At 41.4% G+C, this 15,863-nt stretch overlaps 1 protein-coding gene across 17 annotated transcripts in view; it reads right to left on the bottom strand.

Moving 5' to 3' along the window:
* SLC8A1 (solute carrier family 8 member A1) overlaps nt 1–15,863 on the bottom strand; it is a 352,258-nt gene that overhangs the window by 295,128 nt on the left and 41,267 nt on the right. For 5 of the 17 annotated variants that reach the window (XM_039887315.1, XM_039887327.1, XM_039887326.1 and 2 more), the window contains exon 1: nt 10,310–10,531. The exons of 1 other annotated variant lie outside the window; for it this stretch is intronic. The gene's annotated coding sequence lies outside the window, so the exon portion shown is untranslated. Of the gene's footprint in view, nt 1–5,816; nt 6,164–9,909; nt 10,061–10,309; nt 10,533–10,990; nt 11,145–11,802; nt 11,948–15,863 lie in introns of those variants that run through there. 11 more of the 17 variants (XM_039887320.1, XM_039887317.1, XM_039887319.1 and 8 more) reach the window with 11 other exon arrangements.

The raw sequence follows: 15,863 nt of genomic DNA, 5'->3' as shown, positions 1-15,863 counted from the left end.
TTCAGAGAGAATTCGCTTTGCTAATCTTGGGCTCTAAGTAAAGTCAGCCAGGATTGTCCTCTGATTCATTATCCAGCACCAAGGGCAGGATAAAGGCCCCAGTCAGAGGCACTTATGACAATAATGACTAAAACAACTGACTGAGTGCTTGCTTTGTCCCAGGCACTATATTGACTGCTTTGCATTCATTATTCCTGATCTTTCTGACAATATTGCAAGGAGTTATTACCATGCCCATTTTACAAATGAGAAAAATAAATGGTTCTTAAAAGGAAACTGGCTGAAGTCATAAAAGCATAAGTGACAGGCACTTTGGGTTATACCATGCTTTCCAAAATGGCAGCCATTTTTGTTTGTTTGTTTTCACTACATAGGTTAACAATACTGTTAATAATAATACTGTGGTAGTAAAATGCTCCTTTATTAGGTATTTAGTGCAGAACCTTCCTCTGCTGCCCCTCCTCCCATCTGAATAAGTGTGTGTAGTTTTCAGTATCTCATCAGAGCCTTTCATGTTTACCTCTCCTGTATCCTGCCTCCCCATACCCCAAGTGAGGGTGTTATAAGCATTTCTTCCTATTCATCATGAACCAAGGGAAACATGATCCATCTGGAGGATCATCAGCTAAAATCTGAGGTCTGAAATCACTCCAAAGTCACGTAATAATCTCAAGGTTTCTCCATTTGGTCAGTAGAAAAGAAAATAAAGAAATCCTAGCAGTAAGCAAGCAAAACTAAAATAAAAGAGGGCAAAATGGGTAGAGTTGGGGACAATACCAAAATTTAGCATAACAAATTAATACTTTGCTCTAATAACAATAAATGAATATTTTTTAAAGAATCTCAATGCAGCTCATAAATTTACTGTCTTGGGGGGGCGGTCAAGACATTTATTTATTTATTTATTTTAAATTTTTAAACTAGTAAGTAATCCAAAGGAATGGGAAAACAACACATTCATTCACGGTTTTTCTGTCAAACAACTTAATCACTCATATATGCCAGATACTGTTACAAAGATGAGTAAGTTAATATCTCCAAAGAAACTCACACTCTAGTGGGGCATTACAGTAGTCAAGGAGTAAGTTCCCTTTCTGGCAGAACTGTTCCATTCCTAGAGAATCAAGAAGAGAAGAGACTTTCTAGGCACTCAGTGAGACCATAAGGGCACCCTGATGCCCTCAGAATGGACCACCCAGTTCCCAGGTTAATGCACCTGGGATCTTGGGGTAATACAAGCAGGTTTCTAGAAACTTCATACTGCTCAGCCAACAGTCTTGCAACTGAGAGAGGTCAAGTATAGTGAGCTCCTAGAGGGAGGGCCTTGAAGCATCTCTTCTGTACCCTGTGAATTTTTCATGGGCCTCATGAGGGACAATAATAGCCATTTCAGATAATAATTTGTTCAGCATTCACCCTAAAAAGAAAGAGCAGTCTTTCTCTGATGTTTGACCTTCTACGCACATAAAAATGAGGTCATATACATGCATTTATATCTGGGTCCCCAACGAAGGTTTCCTACCTAAAAATATTTTCCGCAATAGGCTGGTGACATTGCAACTTAAGAAATTTGTTTATTTGAGTAAAGTACAACCCTCTTTATATTCCTAGTTCTAAAGAGGGAACCATTCATTTATTCACCAAGCATCTAGTGAGTGGCCTCCATGTACAAAGCCCTGAAATGGGAAGTTTGACACCATCCTTTTTGAAATACTGGCCTAAAAGGGTGGAAAGGCATGAAAGGCAGAACTGGGTAGAAGGGTAGAAGAAGCATAAAGGGCATAGGGCAGGCTTAGCGAATACAAAGTAGAGAGCAGGCAACATGAAAACAAGAAGCCCTTGGTGAATGTGTGTGTGTTAGAGGGGTGAGGGGAAGCGGGGAGCGCAGGGCAGAGAAGAATGGACCCTAATAGGAGATCACCAGGGCCCTCAAAAGAGGAGATTTAAGCACTAGGAGTAACGTATACCTACTTCATAATTTTGTCAAGGGTTAATTCTGCCTTCTCTAAGTAGAAACAGGTAAGGATTGCTAGGGCACTTCATTGACATGTGACAAAGACCCAGCAGAAATAGAGTCAAACCTTCTATCTAGGTTCCATACGTAAGCCCTGAATCGAGGTAGAAAATACACAGAAATATAAACCACAAACTGGAAGCCTTGGGAGCTTAGGAAAGCTGTGTTCTTTAATTTATAGGCTCTTTATGGGGTATCATCTACTCTCCCCATTCACTTCATCTCCAGAGTAAATCTTTGCAGTCACTCTTTTCACTTTTTTAGTCTCCCCCTTGAGACTGGGGAGGTTTAATACAGAATCCAATTTCGAGCTATATGATAGGAACCTCTAAAATGCCTTTTAAAAAAATCTTTTTTAACAAGGAAAATACTGGTTATATGAGCAAACGATGGTGAATTTCATCAGCTTTTTCCCTGAGTCCTTAAACCTCATCTTCAAAGTAGGCTGTTTTTCAGGAGCGAAGATCCTATCAACTTGAAGTTTGTAAGTCTTTTAAATTTTCCTGCATAGTCTCAAATCACAGTTCTTGAAAGAATAAGGTGCTCTTGAGAAGAGCAGAAGTAGGAAATAGGAAGAAATAGTTAAAGAAAAAACTCGAGGCGATAGATGCTCACATAATAGTGACCCTTCATTGATAATATATGCTAAAGTTTTCTAAAGTTCCTGACAATATACTCAGTGGCATGGCTCAAAAACAAGTGTATATGTACATAGAACAAATTAACTTTTGAAATAGAAGCAGCTTAGAAAGGAACTAGCCAAATTTTATAATTTAGAGGAATCAATTGAGTGGCTTATGGGAAAACATGAAATGTTTATACAAATACCTGAGCAGTTTATAAAAATATAATTTCTCTACAAAATAAATCATGTAGTGAATATTCCATTTAAACCCACTCCACACACTTGTATTTGAGGAACTGCTTAAATATTGGCTTAAGTGTTATGGTTTCAATGTTAGTAACTATGCCAGGACATTATGTTATTGTTTGTTTGTTTGTTTGTTTGTTTGTGATAGCTGAAAACCTACCGGAGAAAATCAATTTTAAAAAGTAGAGAAAAAAAGTCAGTGGAGAAAGAAATGCTAATAATTTAATCATTTAATTAGCAAGTAAAGACAGTAATGTCTGCCTATTAAGCCTTTGCTTAAACAAAGACTGTTTTCTTCAATATCAATGACTAATGGAAGAATATTCATTCATTCAACAAATATATATTATGTGTCTGGAAATGTACAAAGGATTGGGGCTAGGACCCTGAACTAAACAGGCACATTCTCTTTCCTCCTGGAATTTATTATCTAACTGGGAAGACAGATAACAGATATTAATTTAATTATTATAAAAAGAAACATAATTATTAACTATGATAAATGCTATAAAGGAAAAACACAGTCCTACAAGAGGAAGTAATGGAGGACCTGAGCTACTAAGGTGTTAGGAAAGGCTCTGCTGAAGACATAACAGGAGAGCTGAATTTTAGGGTACTCTGCAGGAAGGCAGGCAAAAGGTTGCTGGAATGCAAGGCCTTGCTTGGGTTGATGCTTTTGTAATTATCCTTCTCTGAAATGGGATTACTCACAGACCACCTTCTTAGATATGCTGGGGTATGAGATCATATTTTTAAAAATATTAAAAGCAGTTTTTTATAATTTACATGAGACCTTTGCCCTCTGAGATCACAGGCATGAAAATGAAGTTAACCGCAGTCTACCAGCCCCTGGGGGCAATGTGGTGGGTGGAAGGGTTGTGAGCCTGGGGGCCAACGGAGAGGCACGCTGATCTCAGCTCTCACTGACCAGGCATGTGGACCTGGACAAGTCACTTCCTCTTTTTTGGCCTGATCCGTAAAATTGGGGAATTTTGCTAACAATCTAAAGCTATGATATTCTAATTCCATTTCTAGAATTCGCATTATCAAAGAAAAAAGAGAGATATGACTTTGGTAAGATGACTTCAGAGTCATAGATATGGATTCACTATCTCTGATTTCACTCATAAAATAATTTCATTTCATATGCCCTCAATATGCTTATTTGTTTAAAAAAGAAAACAAAACAGATCTCCGATGTGTTTTCCAGAGCAACCAGCTGTGGTTCTAAGCAGCAAGAGCAATGGATGAAGAGAAGCTCTTAAAACAGGCCACTGACAGCTGCCCATCCAGAAGAAAGACAATGATGAGTCAGGGAGAAAAAAGAGACATCAACTCTGCCTAGCACCACCTCACAAATTTCATTTCTAAAGGGCTCAGATCCCTCAACCTTTGAAAGGTAGATAGTTTTGGAAGAGCGACTTAGGACTTCTGAGAGACATCTGATATTCAACTGAACACTTCCCCAAAGTCTATCCTTTTGCCCCCTGGCTGATGCTGCTCACTCTGGGGCTCCAACCTGGTCTACAGAGGAAATTCAGGTTTGCATGTAGAGTAAGCAATCCCATTCTCTAAACCTGCTGCCGGGTCTGGATGCTATCCATCGGCAGAGCAGAGCCAACAAGGGCCCCAGGTCCTCTGCTGTAAGGGGAAGCAGATGTGAGGAGCTGGAGAAGCTCAAGAAGCTCAAGGGAAAAAGCAGCAGAGCCATTTGGTGCTAAACAAAGAAAAATCACCTGTAATGGCACAGAAAACATACCATCAAATTTAAGAGAGGAGCAGGCTGCCAGGTGGTCTGTCCTTTGCCTGACCTCTCAGATTATTACAGCCTCTCTCCTTCAAGGCTATGTTGGAAATTCATCATAAATTTCGGTTTCATGTGTAAAACACATTTGTACAATGGCTTATGCTATCATTTGTTCCAGATCCACAGTTCCCATGATATGGTACTGATGGTGACAGACAGCTAATTTGAAAAGTCTGGAAATGACCCTAACATTGCCCCAGGGTTGTCCTTGTCATAAATTAGCTGGGGCTCTTTATTTAAAAATAGCTAGCTTTATTTATTTTTGAAGGCTTTTTTTCTTCTCTGAGAACGAGCTAAAATGCCTCCTCCTCCATGAAGCCTTCTCCAATGTTCTCTTCTTCCTTTCAACTCTACAGCATTTTGCTCATTAGTTGCAGCGATCTATCTCACTTGGCCCAGTATTTAGCTTTTCTAAACCAGGACATCCCCAAGAACATAGAATGTGGCGCAAGGAGCATGGCTTTTGAACAGCCTTAAAACCCCGTACCATCACCTATTAACTCTTGGACAAGTTATTTAACTGAGCCATCATCTTCATTTTTAAATTAGGATAGAATGCTTTCTTGCAGGACACTAATGAGCATGAAATGAGAAAATATATACTGAGTGCTTAGACTGATCCCTGGAACATAATGGGTGCTCAACAAATGTCAAATAACTCCTCTTCATCATCTGCATTCTCTGAGAAGCCCATCACAGTGCCTTGCATACACTGAGTCCTCAATAAATATCATGGGTGGGTTGAAATAAACTGCTGAATCACCCTCTTGTCTGTTTGACTTCATATCACATCAGATTCAACCAGGAAATTATTAATTATGCTGACTGCACATGCAATGACATCTACAAAGTAATTGCTTTTCTGCCTTTAAAAATAAAAACCCACGAAGATGGATTCTACTATTTACACATATTTTTCTATGTCTAGTACACATGCAAGAAACCATTTGTCTGCACTGACATCACACTAGCTTTCTAGGTTACTGGTATGAAATTCCAAAATGATACAGTACAAGCCATTCAAGATTTTAAGGATATTGTTTCATAGCAGGGAAAAGATTTTGCCCATTACTCGGAATACCTGAAAAGGCTAACATTTCAAGAAAGGATCAAATTTTTGTTACCTTTGCTGCCCAGAAGTAAAATTTCAGTGTGGAAGTTTATTTCTGCCGCTCCTCTCGGCAGTTCTGTTCCCAGGCACTCAGGTCCCTCACACTTCCCCATCAGAAGGGCCCTAGTTTCAAAATTCTTTCACTTCCTCTGCATCTTCCTGTGTTCCAGGCCCTCAGGACTTTCTATCTGCCAGCCGATCTAATAAATCAACCCAAGTTGGTGAAAATGAATAAGATGTTAATGGTATGCGAGAATTAATGGTAGCTCTCCTCAGGCAATATCATTGCATTTTACTAGGGATCTACTTACTGCATGGAATTGCTTATTCAAAGAAATGTCTCTAAGAGTGAAAAATTTCATATCCTATGTTGGCTGATGGATAAATGCTTTGAACTTAGAGATGTTTTTCCCTCCTCAAAATACCTTATAGACTGCTAACTTGCCCTTGACCACAAACACATTTCCTTCACTTCAGCGGCCAGTCAGGGTTTTTCTCTTTCTTCTCCCAAAATTGGCAAGAAAGTTTCAGGTAAAGAAAAAATGTTATTCTCTTGAACCTTTGTCTACCTTGTTACTTACTACACTCTCCTGGTTGGGTAGATGAAAGGACAATCACAAACGTAGCTATAAAACACTTAAGGTTCAATACAGAGTTGTCAGCAAAGAGAGCCTACCAAAAGCAATAGAGGCAGCAAGGGCTGTGAGAAACTATCTTCTAAGTTAAGTCAACACACTGGGAAGAGGCACCCAACCTCCTAATTTGTATTCTGAACTCCTTTTGATAAAAACATACCAGCAAGCGTAGTTTACCCTAGGAGTCTCCAGTTCAGAAAAATGGGCAATTTGATTTACAAATCCTACTGAGAACCTAATCGTCGTTTAGTTTGTCTTCAAAAATATGTGTTATATAAAATATATTTTGTGATGTGTGTGTGCATAAGAGGCTGAGGAGGGAGGGAGACTGGGAGAGAGAGAGAGAGATGGAGACAGACACACACAGACACACACACACACACACACATACACATACACATACACACACCTTTTGGAAGAGAAAGAAAACTGGAAATAATCCCTCTGCACTTAATGAGGCCCCACCGGACTAGCCCTTAGTCCAGCGCAAAACCTCAGAGGCAGAGTCTGAAAGCTCACATTGCCAGAATCCAGTCCATTTCAATGGGTCAGAAAACATCTCACATTTATTTCCACTAAATCTCAAGTATGTCTCCAAGCATTAGACACCTCTTTGTTCAGAGAGAAGACTGAAAAGAGCTAGTTCAGCAACCCACTGGCTTGCTTGGTGAGCCACAGTTACCACTGAGAATTAGAGCCAAAGTGATAGGAGTTCTAAGCGATGCTAGATGAGATTCCAGAACCTAGGGAAAGTCGGGGAGAATATTTGCCACAAGAGGGAGCAGGAGAATTTGGTCAGATGGGAGACCATTTGGTAGAGGTTCTGATGAGGGGTCTAATTATGAGGTTTGGATGATTTGGGAAGATGTTTTGGCAACAGACATTTATCCCTTAGAGGAAAAAAAAAAAAGGATGAAGAGATCTGGAAGAAGAGAGAGCTCATCGCATGTTGATTCCTAAGTTCTTAGTAAATGTAAAGCAACAATTTAATTTTTGGTTAAAAGCAACATACACACACTCTGCAAAAATAGAAACCATGAAAGGTATGTACTCTAACTTCCTCTTTTTATTGTGTATTTCTTTTTCCAGATTTAATTTCTATTTGTTTTGATGTTTTTTATTTCCATGCTGATGGGACAGACTGCTTGCTTCTTACTTACATGCTAGTCTCCCTCTATCTGAAGGCATCACGAAGAAAGGGCTCCTCTCACTGAATTTCAACGTGAAAATCAGATGGTAAAGTCCTAAAATGCACTTACTCTGGGAGAAACACACCCATGAGCTAAATGAACGCTTTAACTTGCTTTAAAGGGGGAACAAAACTTTATTGGATCTGCAAAGCTTTCCTCATCATTTATTTTGTCAAAGAAACACATTAAGTATTTAGGGGGAAGGAACCATGCGTTTACTTTGGAAGGTAAATAAAAGTCTATTTTTGTCTGATAAAAAACATGTTAAATATAGCTTGCTAACAAAATGCTGAAGATTTCTTAGAATATACTTTTTCCCTCAAAATGTAGTAAGCTTAAAAGAGCAATTAATATAATTCTTGCAAATCTTCCCGTGTTACTGACTATATTTCACTTTCCTTTTGTAATTTTATTTGGAGTTAAAGCACTGCTACTGCTATGCATTTTCTTCCCCTTCATAGCCAACAAAAGGATTATCTGGTTCTCAATCTTAATCCAAAAAGATACAGTCGAAACCTTTAAATAGTTCTGGTAAAAAGTAAATAGAAAGGTAGAAAGGTAGGTAGGTAGATAGATAAACAAGCAGACAAATATAAAGTATAGCTTTCATATTCTTTTTAATTCGTTACTTTTTCTCTTCCAGCCCTGTTAAGCTTGTAAAATACAGTAGACGAAGTCTCATTGTCATGGACACTTACTCCTTTGCAACATCTACACAGCTCAACAGTGAATAATGGTTTACCTTTGTCTAGCTCTTCTCCTCGCCCTTAGGAATTAATCATTCCATATTTAATAAAAGACAACAGCCATTTTAGGGGGTAAAATCAGGGATCCTTTGATAGTAGCTGGGAAAAATCCTAATTAAAAAGAGCCCTTAGATCCAAATGGAATCCTTCAAGCAGGAAGAATTTATAAAATGAAAACCATTTAAGAAATCACATCTTGCTTTTTGATGAAATAAGTGAGTCTTCCCTTCTCATTCACAAGGCCCCAAAGATGGAGCTAGTCTCCGTTCCTTCCTCCTTTCTACCCGCCTAACCACCCAATTAAGCAAGTTTAGAAAAACCCATAGAGCTAAATCCAAGTAACACAGGATTTGAAAGAGGAACCTAAAGACAATCATCCCATTTTTGGCTTTGTTTTCTTATCTGAAATGAATGAAACATCTAGATGCATTTTCCTCCCTCTTCTCCTGACTTGCTGAGGAAGCTCTGGGAAAGAGAAAACATGTGAGGGGCTGTGTGTGTGTGTTGGAGGTGTGGGGGGGGGAGGTATACTTTAAGAACCCCCTCCTAGTCGCTCCCCATTTCGCTTAGGAAATCTCTACACCGATGCTGGATTGTGGATGTTCTGTTGCTCACATTTGGAGATACTCAAGCTATGCCTTTAACCAGATCTGATTAGAATCTCCACCTACTCTGCTAGCTCCTCCATGATCGAGATGCCTGTACTGTCTTTACCACATCTGTCATTTTTTTAAAAAGCTTCTTCCACTACACCTCCTACTGATATCCTTTTTTCTCTTTTTAGTCTTTACACCTCCAGCAGGACAAAGTTTGTATTGTTATGTTCACAACCACTAGTGGCTGACTAGCAGGAGAGAGAGCGCGCCAGCAAGGGAGACATCCTAAAGGGGGTTAAAAAAAAATACCTAGTGCTAAGCACGACTTTCTTTCCAATGACTGCGGACACCATGCACATTGCTCTCTTCACAAAAATTCTTTGTTAAATTTGATTACTCTGCTCTGAGCTCCACCACTTCCACTTTGTCTGGAGAGGGAAATACAAATTGTCAGCCCAAGCCATTCATCAGTCACCAGAACCCATGGGGGAGGGGATTTTAAAAATCAAGGATGGACACATACTGTATTTTTTAAAGCATCGCCTGGGCGAATTTGGTTTCTTTCGCTGACTGTCCACCCATAAGACCTCCCTCATCTTCATTAAGGTGGAGCCAAGAAGGGTATCCTCACATCTCACAGCACAGATCATTTCCTCTAGAGCCAGCAAAGCTCCAGAGGCAGATAATGCAGCCGCAAAGTTCCTTTCGAATTTCTTGGGGAGGAAATATGCAGCAGAATCCCCAGGGCACACTCTGACATAGTGCCCAGAAACCGGGACCCTTCCTTCGGCCCATTCCCCCGCTGCATTTCTCCTGCCTGCGCCCGGGGCCTGAGCCACACCTCCCTCTGCTCCGCAGTCGATGGTGAAGGAGCCCCCAGCCCCGGCCAGAAAAGAGGGCACTCGCAAAGGTGGTCTCGGGGAAGACCCCAGGGATTACCAGGAGGAGAGAATGACCGCGAAGCAGAGCCCAGTGGGTGGGGACGCCTGGATCCCCAGCAGCGCTGCATTCGGGTGGACTCAGCTCTTCGCGCCTTGAATCCTCAGAGCCCAGCGCTGTGCATGGTGCAGCATCTCTGCTCAGTAGCCCTTTCTTCCTCCGGCAGCCGGCACAGGCAGGCAGGCACACTCACGCCCAGACGCTCGAGTCCGGCAATATCACTCTCTCGTAAGCGCGGACACCCCAGAAAATGTGTAGGGACACACACACACATACACACACGATTTAGGAGCCGGTCCTTTGTCAAAGCGGAGAGAAGTGTAGCCTTATGAACAACAAATAGAAAATAGTTGGCGGTATCTGACCAAATCCCTCCTGCTTGCCCATCATAAGATCCTACCTGGTTTGGGGAAGTGTGGATGGATCCTGCCCCCGTTCCTTCACGCTACTAGGAAATACGGCACACTCCCTCCTTTTAAATAGCTCCCGATTAGGAAGAGGTCGCTCCCATCTTCAGGGGTAAGCACAAAGCAGGCGACAGCGGGCAGGCAGGCTCGCGTGCAGCGCCAGCACGAGCAGGAGCGGCGGCGGCGGGCAGCCGGTGCGCGCGGGCGGGAGGCAGGCGCCGAGGCCGGGAGGCTGGGAGGGCCGGGGCCCCGGCGGCGCGCGCGCTCCCCCTCCCCTCGCGCACACTCGCCCGCCCGCCGCCCGCAGCCTCGCACTGGCTCACACGCGTGCTCGGCCCCGCTGCCGCCGTCGCCGCGGCCCGCCGAGTCCCTGCGCTCCGGCCCTCTGCGCGCCCCCCGGCGCCCTCGGCTACGGCCTGAGAAGTAGGACCCGCGCGGTTCTGGAGCACCCAGCAGGCGGAGAGCCCTTCCAGCCTCCCAGCCTCTGCCGCTGAGGTTTTTCGATTTCCTCCCGGCTCTCGGCCCGCAGTGCGTTCTGGCCGCGCGCTAGCGCTCTCTCCGGCACCCAGCCCATCCGTTACACGCTCAGGCAGGCGCTGCAACTTTTCTTATCAGCCTTCCTCGCCTCGTCCACAGACAGAACCTCAACCCCAAGTCGCCTACTCGTTTCTCACCTCTGATATTGTTAATCAGATATATCTTTCTTCCTCCACTTTCTATCCCTCTGCTAAAGGAAGCTTTCTTTTAGCAAAGGGATCGGGGATCTATCAATGGTTTTTCTCTTAAATCTTCACGCCGTGTTTTTCCTACATATCAGACATGCACAGCGACACGCTGGCTAGTAGCTGCTGACACAAGCAGATAAGGATATGGGGGTGGGGAGAGAGGTATTCCCCAGCCAAGAAATCTGAAAGATTCTCCTTGTTGGTATTTCCCTCAAAGACTGCAGCTCACCTGGGGATAAAGACCAAGAGTCTGTTTAACGTGAAAGCCATGCAGCTTTTAAATTACAGAGAGGAGTAAAAGCTGAGCATTACGGTTGAGCTGGGAAAGATCTAATGCAACAATCGACGAACCATTCATTGCCCTTTCCAAGAGAAGCATTATCATTGCCAATACATCACTTCCCCATAATTAATAAAGGGGCATTGCACCAGGCCCTTGCTCTCTTGACAGCTCATTCATCCTTACAAATCCTTAATGACTTGGCAGGATGAAAGGCTAGACCCACTGTGGAGTTCACAAACCTGGCTGCACATCAGACACCTGGGAAGCTTGTTAAAAATGCAGATTTTAGCGTCCCATCCGGAGACTCTGATGCTGTAGCTCTTAAAGCACGACTCCAAGTTTGTATTTTAAACCATTGGCCTGGTTTGCCAAGGTGCGGGGGTCAGGGGCGGCTTTACGGGGAAGGTGAAAGGAGGTTGCTGAAGAGCACTAGGCAGAAAGTTAAGTTCCTTAGCAGAGTTTTCTCCCCAGTACTTACAGTGCAGCTCTGGGGCAGCCAGCCTGTTCGAAAAGAGAGATTCTGACCAGAAATCTCACCGTTTGACTATGAAGCAAAGAAGGGAAAATGGAAGTAGCAGCCCTCCTCAGCTTCTATGCCTCTCAACCCTGATTGCATCTCAGAATCGCCTGGGGAGGTTTAAAAATCCCAGTGCTTAGGCCACACCCCAGGCCCATTAACTTGGAATCTCTTGGGGTGGGACCCAGGCATCAGCAATTTTGTGTGTTCCCTGCTTGATTCCTCTGTAACCAAGGTTGAGAACCACTGTTCTAGGCCAATACTCTTCAAACAAGAATGTGCATATGAATAACCTGGGGAGCGCCCTTTCTTATGCAGCAGAGCTGGAGCAGGCCTGGATCTGCATCTCTGCATCACTTACAAGCTGTCCATGCTCCCAGAATGAAGCCCACACCTTAATTAGCAAGGGTCTGTTGCATGCTGTGCTTGTGGAGCTAGGCTTGGGGGAGGAAAGTCCAAGCTTCTTGTCTTGTATATCCCCAAATCATTCCTCTCTAAGAACACTTTCTTTTTCTCATCCTAAGAGTTAAATTTTCTTGGAAGCCACTGTGTACACAAACTTTTTGTTAGACTGCACTGACTAGTGGGTATGAACAGAATCGCATGTGAGACACAAGTTACCATCTTTCTGTTGGGAGTATGTCCTCAGCCAAAAATCACTTAGGGTCTTGACTTTAAAGGAGTGTGAGAGGCAGACACTTGGCTCACACTCAAGGAAAGGGGCTTGGAGAACAAAGTGGCTGCTTTCTAAATGACACAGAGAGAAGCATATAACTAAAGACTCCACACATAGGAAATGGGACAAAGCCAACTAAAGGAACTGAGTGAAAAAGCTAAATAAAAATATGTGTGGAGTATATCCCATTAGAATAGATTCTGTAGAAAGGGTGTGGTCTATTGTTATTATGGACCACTTAGTGAAAGCTCAGATTTTCTTGAAACTATAAGCATGCTTGTGACATGAATGAAGTCTATATTACAGCGGTGCCCAAAGTCCATCTTGTCAGCAGACGAGAAGGCATGAAGACATCTTGGGTCTCTTTATTCCTTCTCTTTTTCAACCTAGACTGATAATAGGTTATGTTGGATAATTGGGAAATAAACTTCCATTAAATGGTCCTCTCTTTACCTAGAACCTTTAAAGCAGCCTAGTGTCCAGTAATTTGGCTCTTTTTGATTTGGCTCAATTTCTGAACCCCTAATTTTTATTTTGCCTTTCATTTCTCATTAAAAGTATCCAGGGCCCTGAGGCAAATCAAACCTTTTGCTCTCTCCTAAATGTCAAGCATGACTGGATTTTTATTGCAAAAATTATCAAAGGCTACACCACTGGCACGAAGCTCTAGGTAAGGAAATTGTGAGGCTGTGGCAGCCTGCGGCTTTGGAAAGAAGAAATGCTTTATGTAGGAAGGTGGTGATTTACATTCCACTACCAATATTATTTCTTAACTGTGTTCTTGAATATTGATTGCCTTTCTTTCCTTCAGACTTGAGATTCAGAGTTATGGGTTTCCATCATTATGTATCCAAGCAGTGTGGCATGACCATTTTGAGGAATCCGCGGGGATATCACTAAGAATTGATATATTCTAATAGTGGTCCAGATTTTCATGAACTATTTTCCTGCAAATCTTCAAGAGATTTTAGCCATCTCATTTTTGGACCAGGTAGAAAAGTTGTGAATTAGGTCCAACTTTTTAATGTAGCCTATGGAAAAATTAGACATATGATCAGGGTTGCCAACATTTAAAAACATATATTTAATATTTTCCTAAAACACTCAATACTTTTTCATCATAGAGAAAAAAATTACTTTGTTGTAATGTAATTCCTTTCATTTTTAGTTTGAATTCCTTAGGTCAGAGATATCATCATTTTGGTCAGAGCTTGGGGTTTCTTAAGTGTGTTAAATATAGAACCAGTCCTTTCTCACCTCATTTAATATCCTGCCAGTCTTCACCATTTAACCCTCTGCTTATCCATGGGCTCAGCGTGATGCTGATTTCTACCTAAGAAAAACGTTTTATAGCACCTTCAGCCCAGCCAGTAGATATTAGAATTAGCCATTTTCCCACACCAAGGGGTGTCAGGTGGGTCTCTGGCCCTATTTGTTCTTTGGTTTTTCTTTACTGCTGATTAGATCCAGGGAGTTTTGCTTCAGGGGTGACTGGGGGTTCTTCGTTGACTTCTAAGTGCTATTGTTCCTACTCTGGAGTCTTATTCCTACAATTAAACTTTTACTTCTCTGTTTCGTTTTGATCAGTTGAGCACCAAATTGGAACCCTATCCAGGAAGTGGGCTCTGCTAATGGGTGGGAGCCTTCCTAGTAGATTCGCCATTATAACCCATTCTTCCCCGTGCTCTATCTCTGTGAGGTCACCCACTTTCTATAAATTTGTCACAGTCTTTGGATATCAGGTGTCTGCACTTCTGCATTTGAGCTACTTATAGTCAAGGGTTGGGCTTGTACAAAATCTTAACACTTTTGTTTTTCACTTCTGCCCTTTATTCCATTAAGGTCACATCTAGTCTGTTTTCCACAACTTTACCAATGTTAAGGTTACCCAGGAGTAACTCAGTGGCAGAATCATTATCTAGAGCAACTAATGCATGAGAAAAGAACAGAGACTGATTAAGAGTTAAGGCTTTGGAGTCAGAATAGCTGGAGTCAGAATATCACCTCTGGAGCTGTGACCTTGAGAAAGTTTCTTAACCTCTTTGAGTCACAGGATCATTGTCTGGAAAATTTAGATGGTAAAATCTTCTTCAAGGAACTATAGGAGGATAAAATGCATATAATATGTTTGACATAGTTCTCGATCATAGTAATTATTCAATAAATGATGTCGTTTTTATTATTATTGGTAAATTTCCATAAAAATGACATACTTAAAGTAAAAAAAAAAGTTCTATGGAATTAGGTTCTACATATTCAAACCATCTCATTGTTGACAATAATAATGCTATCATTTTTGTTATACAGAATTCTATACAACGAATAATCCAGGAAAATGATGCCACTAATAAAAAGTATTTTTTCTCTCTGCAATGAAAGGAACTGTTTGTATACTTTCTGATTTTATAAGTACAGAGTGTGGTTATGTGATTGCTAAAGGAGGCACCACATTCTTGCTGCATCACAATATTTATTTTCCTTTATGCCTGGATATCAACTTGGTCCCATCTCTATTATAATCTGAGGTTATAATTTCCAATAGAGTCATTTTAAACAAATTCTACTACAATGAAGATTTTGGTTGTCACATTAATTTTATTAATAGGGGATCTTATTAGAACATAAACTTCTTCACTAAGTTTGCACAAACTTTCCTCAGTGTTGATTCACGGACTTTCCATCAGCAAGGATTCAAGATGAAGCCCCTGGGGTGCTCTGTACCAGGCAGCTGTTTCTTGTAATCCAGTTCTGAAGCAATGTCCCTGAGAGATTGCACTTCAGCTTTTTCAATAAATCTCTTTTCTAAGGCATTGTCTATGATGTATAGTTTCCTTTGCATCTTCAATTGCTGGGCACTGATTAAAATCTTCTGAGAACTGCCAATGTTTTAGTAGTTAACGCAGTGCCCAGACAATAGCCCTTGAAAATAGTCATAACAAAAATACTTAAGGGAGAAATAGACAGAACTTATGAGTGTCTTAATTTATGATTTTAATGATGCTGATTCTGTTACACTAGGAGTGTCTGGAAATAAACTATATGCTCTTGTCTCTAAAAATTCAGAATCTTATATAGTGTGCTTAGCAATCATAAGGAAGAGAAGGTCAGAAACTACACATTTTTCTTTTTCTTTTAACATATTATCCTGTCACATATTAGGCATCTTCAGATATATTTCAGGATTTTTGAGAGTGTAGACAAGAATAAATAAGCTATTTATGTAGATATTAAAATTATTTGCCATTACAACCTAATTTTTATGTAAGAAATCCTTATGAACTAGTTGGATGAGATATGATTTTAAAGGCCGAGAAGTACAGAGACTTGCCCAATCCTGATCAGACAG

Source organism: Pteropus medius, unplaced genomic scaffold (genome assembly GCF_902729225.1).
Source record: "Pteropus medius unplaced genomic scaffold, Ma_sr-lr_union100, whole genome shotgun sequence".
In the NCBI taxonomy this organism is placed as follows: domain Eukaryota; kingdom Metazoa; phylum Chordata; class Mammalia; order Chiroptera; family Pteropodidae; genus Pteropus; species Pteropus medius.
This window is presented reverse-complemented; position numbering and strand designations above follow the sequence as displayed.